The sequence below is a fragment of the Rattus norvegicus genome, chromosome 10 (genome assembly GCF_021556685.1).
Source record: "Rattus norvegicus strain SHRSP/BbbUtx chromosome 10, alternate assembly SHRSP_T2T, whole genome shotgun sequence".
Lineage (NCBI taxonomy): Eukaryota > Metazoa > Chordata > Mammalia > Rodentia > Muridae > Rattus > Rattus norvegicus.
Genome location: NC_141543.1, coordinates 16,927,461 through 16,933,008, shown reverse-complemented (window position 1 = coordinate 16,933,008; position 5,548 = coordinate 16,927,461). Strand labels below are relative to the sequence as shown.

General features: G+C 47.4%; 1 long non-coding RNA gene across 1 annotated transcript; it reads left to right on the top strand.

Annotated features, from left to right (window-relative positions):
• The first annotated feature begins 336 nt into the window (after positions 1-336).
• LOC148002766 (uncharacterized) lies at positions 337-5,274 on the top strand. The gene is made up of 4 exons (XR_015631442.1): positions 337-645; positions 967-1,062; positions 1,706-1,867; positions 5,025-5,274. It is a non-coding gene; the product is annotated as an uncharacterized LOC148002766 (long non-coding RNA).
• The last annotated feature ends 274 nt before the right edge of the window (positions 5,275-5,548 follow it).

The window sequence follows — 5,548 nt, the reverse complement described above, 5'->3', positions numbered from 1 at the left end:
TTCCAGCCAGGAGATTTTCTAGGGTGGAGTAGCCACAGTGGATATCTCCACTTGCTGTTATTCTCCCCTTGGAGCAACCAGGACCTATTCCCAACTTCTGAAACAAACCCTTGAGGCTCTTTAGGACCGATCTTTCTCTGAGAGTGTGTTCTACCAGACTTAGCCAGATGTAAGGGGTATGTGTCCTGGACATTTTCTCCTTGGCCCTAGAGTCAGGCCCAGGGTGGGCCTTAATTCTTACTCTAGGCCCTGCTTTTTCTCCCAGATAATGGTATGAGGAACAACCAGGGCCACTTCCAGAATAAACACCCCACCCATAGGCAGCCCCAGCCCTGCAGACTCAGCAGAGGCCAGCAGCAACCAACAAATTGCTGGAGCTTTGCTCGCTGCTCACAGTGCCCCTTGCTGGAGGTTAATACGTCACTGCTCTTCTCCTCCGAGCCACCTTGTTACCTAGGCCTTGGCTAACATGAGTTGTAGCGGCAAGAACAACAAGAGATACCGTTTCCTTTTCTCTTCCAAGACGCACTGGTGGAAACCTTTCTAAGAGCTCTCCACGAAGCCCCTTGCAGCCCCATAAGGAATCCTGTAGACAGCGGTTCCACAGGCAGGGAGTGAGGCTTAGAGAGACAGCACTTTGCGCAGGTAGGAGTCAGTTTGAAACCTGTTTATTCGTCCTGAGTCCCAGCGTGTCTCCAGTTTCTTTCCATCTATCTATCTATCTATCTATCTATCTATCTATCTATCTATCTAATCTATTCATCCATCCCATCCATCCATCCATCCGTCTATCCTATCTTTTTCTCCACCACTGCCGGCTGTCTCTTGTTTTTTCAACCTAAGGTCTCAAGCTCAGAGACCTCCCTGCTTGTAAGTGTTACTATAAAAGGTCCGTGCCACTACACCTGGCTTTGTAACTTAAGCCTAAATGCTCATTCTTGTTTATGTTTATTGTTACTTACGCAGCCCATGTGTATTTGGAGTTATCTGCTTGTATCTATGTGCACCATGTGCATGTGTGGTACCCTGGAACTGGAGCTATGGATGACTGTGCTACATCAGGTGGGTGCTGGGAACGGCCTCAGAACTTCTATAAGGGCAGCAAGTGATCTTAACCACTGAGCCATCCCTCTACTGCCTCTTTCTTTCTGAGACATGGTTTCTCTGTGTCACAAGCCTGTCCTGGACTTGCTTTGTAGACCAGGTAGGCCTCAAACTCACAGAGATCCTCCTGCCTCTGCCTCCTGAGCACTGGGACTAAAGGCATACACCACCATGTCTGGCCTATTTTTTTTTAAGATTTATTTATTTTATGTATATGAGTACATTGTAGCTGTCTTCAGACACACCAGAAGAGGGTATCGACTCTCATTAAAGATGGTTGTGAGCCACCATGTAGTTGCTGGGACTTGAACTCAGGACCTCTGGAAGAGCAGTCAGTGCTCTTAACCGCTGAGCCACCTCTCCAGCCCCACCCCTATTTAATTTTTAAGACAGGATTTTACACTTGCCAGGCTGGCTCAAAATGACTGTGTAGCCCAGGATGACCTTGAACCTCTGACCAGCCTGCCTCTACACCAACCTTTCAATTCTTTTTGGTGGTGCTGGGCCTGGAACTGGGCCTTGCCAATGCTAGGAAAATGCATCACCTCTGAGCTCCATCCCTAGTACATGGTTCATTTATGTTACTTTGTATCTCTTACAGTGGGCTTCAGGTTCTGAGAAGACAGACTCTGCCCTATGCCTCTGATTCCTTTATGGACCTGACCCTGTGTGTGTTAGGGGAAGAACCAGTCACTAAACTCCTATGTTGTGGGTGACACTCTCCTGAGGTGCTGTGAGCAGCTATCCTTTGGGGATATGACAGGTAAGAGGTTCCTCTAGACTCAGTGATCTCCTTAAAGGCCTGGGTGGGGCTGCCGAGCCTAGCACATGCACTCAACCGCCAATAAACAGCAAACGGACACATTAATCAGAGCTTAATCATCTGCCAGCAACGGTGTCCGGTGTCCCAAGCCTCTGACCTCAGCACTTAGGAGGCCAAGGCAGACCTGTGGGTTCTTTTTTCTTTCTTTTTTTTTTTTTTTTTTTTTAGAGATTTATTTATTTGCCAAAAACAAAGGAAACAAGCCAGATGGTGGCAGTGCATGCCCTTAATCCAAGCACTCAGAGTTTGGGCCAGCCTGGCTACAGAGTGAGTTACAGCACACACAGTGAAGGACACACACAGAGAAATCCTGTCTCAAAAAAAAAAAAAATTGGTTCATTTTTAAATGCATGAGTGCTTTGCCTGCATGAATTTATACTGCATGAATGCCTGGTGCCTGTGGAAGTCAGAAGAGGACATTGGAAGCAGTTGCAGATGCTTGTGAGCCACCACGTGGGTGCTGGGAACTGAACCCAGGTCCTCTTCAAGAGCAAGAAGTGTTCTTAACCACCGAGCCATCTCTCCAGACCTCTCTGAATTCAAGACCAGCCTAGTCTACAAAAGGGATAGGGCCGCACCGTGAGACCCTGCTTCAAAAACTAACAAGCAAGTAAAATACACCACCAAAAGATCTTAATAAGCACTTTTCAATGGATGTGAACTCCATATACGTTCAATACGAGCCCTTTGCTGGGCTTTGTCCTAGGTGACACTAACAACCACTGTCCCACTGCAACACACCCCCAGTTCAGTACTTGTTTATTAGTAAAAGATTAGGGGCTGGAGAGATGGCTCAGTGGTTAAGAGCACCGACTGCTCTTCCAGAGGTCCTGAGTTCAAATCCCAGCAACCACATGGTGGCTCACAACCATCTGTGATGGAATCCGATGCCCTCTTCTGGTGTGTCTGAAGACAGCTACAGTGTACTCATATACAAAATAAAAAAAAAAAAAGATTAGGACACCAAATTCAGCCTTCAGATACATCAACTAGTCATATTCAGGAGGCATTTACTCCCCCACAGGAGAAAACACACTGAATCTTACTTGGGGGCTTACCATCTATCTACTAGGGAAAACTACTCTCCTTCCACATCCTTGGCACAAGAGGAAGGATGCCTCTTCAGAGATGGGCTCTGAGAGAGGAGAGGACCACCACCGAGATCAGCCAGGCTCTTTACCCATTGTTTACCATGAAGAACTCCAGGAAGACCAGCCTGATCCCTTTGATTCCCTACCTTTCCCGATGCCTGAGGTCCTAGGGAGGCAGTGGGAGACTGTGGAATCAAACCACTGAGATTGCAACCTGAACTATGCCTCCTACTGGCTTATAAACACCAGAGGTTTGGGTGGAGTGGGGGGTTTCGGGGTGGGAGGGTAACACACCTTTAATCCCAGCACTAGTGAGGCAGAGGCAGGCTGATCTTTGTGAGTTCAAGGCCAGCTACACAAAGAAACCCTTTGTTGAAAGACAAAACAAGCCACCACAACAAAACCATCAGCTACATCCATGTCCCTTTGCCTCAGTTTCCTCTTCTGCAAAATGGGAATGATGGAGCTTGCTCTTGAAGTTTTTGGAAATACAGTGAAAACGCACAGAGAAAATGGTACAGAGAAAGAAGTGGTCTCATTGAGGATGGGTGTTTCCAACAGAGATAGAATCCTGTATCCTCAGCCAGCCTTAAAATCCAAATACTCCTGGCTTAGTCTACTGAGGACCAGCTGCCAGGATCAGGGCCTGAGCCACTATGACACCTAGTTTAGCAGTCTTTCTCACTCTTTTTTATTTACTTATTTATTTAGTTTTTTTTTTTTTTTTTTTTTTTTTTTTTGGTGATTGGCTCACTCTATGTGGCTCTGATTGTCCTGGGATGTGCTTTATTTTTTAAATGCTGAACGTAAGATCTCGATTTGTATGATTTGTAGCCCAGGCTGCCCTGGCATTCACCATGTAATGCAGGCCTCCCTCCAATCTGTGCTAATCCTCCCAAGTGCTGGGATTTCTGGCTTCTGTCTTTAATCTTGCTGGTTTTGCAGAAAACACCCAAATGTCGTTTACTTTTTTCTCTCTCGGTGGTTATGAGGATACCAGTTAGGTCCTGGAACCGGACTGGGCTTGATATCTAAGTGACCACTCATCTACTCTACATTAAGGGTCCCTCCATGTTCCCAGATTTCAGAGAGGAGGGGTCATTATTATTTACCAGCCGGCCTCCAGGATCCGGAGTCTGAATTCTCCCCCGGAACAAAACAAAGAAAAACATTCTGGTTCTTTTTTTTTTTTTTTTCCGGAGCTGGGGACCGAACCCAGGGCCGTGCGCTTCCTAGGTAAGCGCTCTACCACTGAGCTAAATCCCCAGCCCCCAAAGAAAAACATTCTGAAGTGAAGTTTCTTAGGACCAAGTGTTTCTCAACTGGGGATGTTGGCCTTTTGTTTTTAAAATTACACAGCACCTGGTGTCCCACAAGCACTTGATACTTTTTTTCTGGTATCAGGGACTGAACCTAGGAACATATGGTGTACTATTAGAGTATTAGAGATATACCCCTAGCCCCTCAATCAGCTTTTTTTTTTTTTCCTAAATAGACTTACACCAGTCAGCGAGTTTCACACTACCGACTGCTTTCGGTATTTGCAGTCAGCTTAGGTGAGATACTGCACTAGGGCTAGGTTTACAGAACAACTAAATTGCAGATTCAAGATGCCGGGAGAGGGCGCTTTGCAGTCCTTCGCCTCCGACTGTAGTGATGTTCCGCTAGTAGGATCCAGAGAGTCGGCCCTTAACAGCCCCCTCCTGGAAGTTTTAGGTCCCGGAGCTGGTCTTCCCCGGGCCCATCTGCCAGCTAATGTTTAACCCGACAGCACTGTGACATTATCTACCCAGGAGAAATGGGGCGGGCGCGGGCATTATCCCCACCTTACTCCTACTGAACCGTCCTCCCTAAATCCCTTTTCGTGTATTAAAAGATCATAAAAACCTAGTATGTGGCTTCGTTCAAACCGAAGCACCCCTCATGACTACAGTTAAGAGCACTGACTATGTATCCATTTGATCACCACGTCAGGAGCACCACTTATGTGCCTACCTTTGCACCAGAACAGGAGCGTGTGCCAAGAACCTGGTGACCGGGATGCCCCTGTGATCAAGACTCAGGTCTTGGATGTGGCTCTGGCGCAGACCGAGGCACCAAATGCCAGAATAAAGACAGAATTCCAACCCGGAGTCGGCACTTCATCTACTGGGGATGCTGACTTTGAAGTGCCTTTTCGTTTCCTGTGTTCAAGTCCAGCTTCGGATCAGGAGGGCTGTCTTTTTGAACTGAGATTTGTCACCAGACAGCAGACAGGTAAAAAGATACTAGGCGTGGACTCAGGAATCGCCCAAAGAAAACACTAAAGAACGCCAAGTCTGAGCTTCCCAGGAAAAGGTGGGAGAACAGCTTGGCTGCGGTGTGCACGCGTTACTGACTTACATCCACTTTTCAGTGACCAACTCATTGAACTTACTGACCCCAAGTGCGATGACCCCAGCGGCGCTCAGATTGGGGGACCCAGGTTGTCCGGGCGGCTGTCACCAAGATAACGGAATCCTGGACTGGTTGTGGCCAGGCCTTGTGCTTA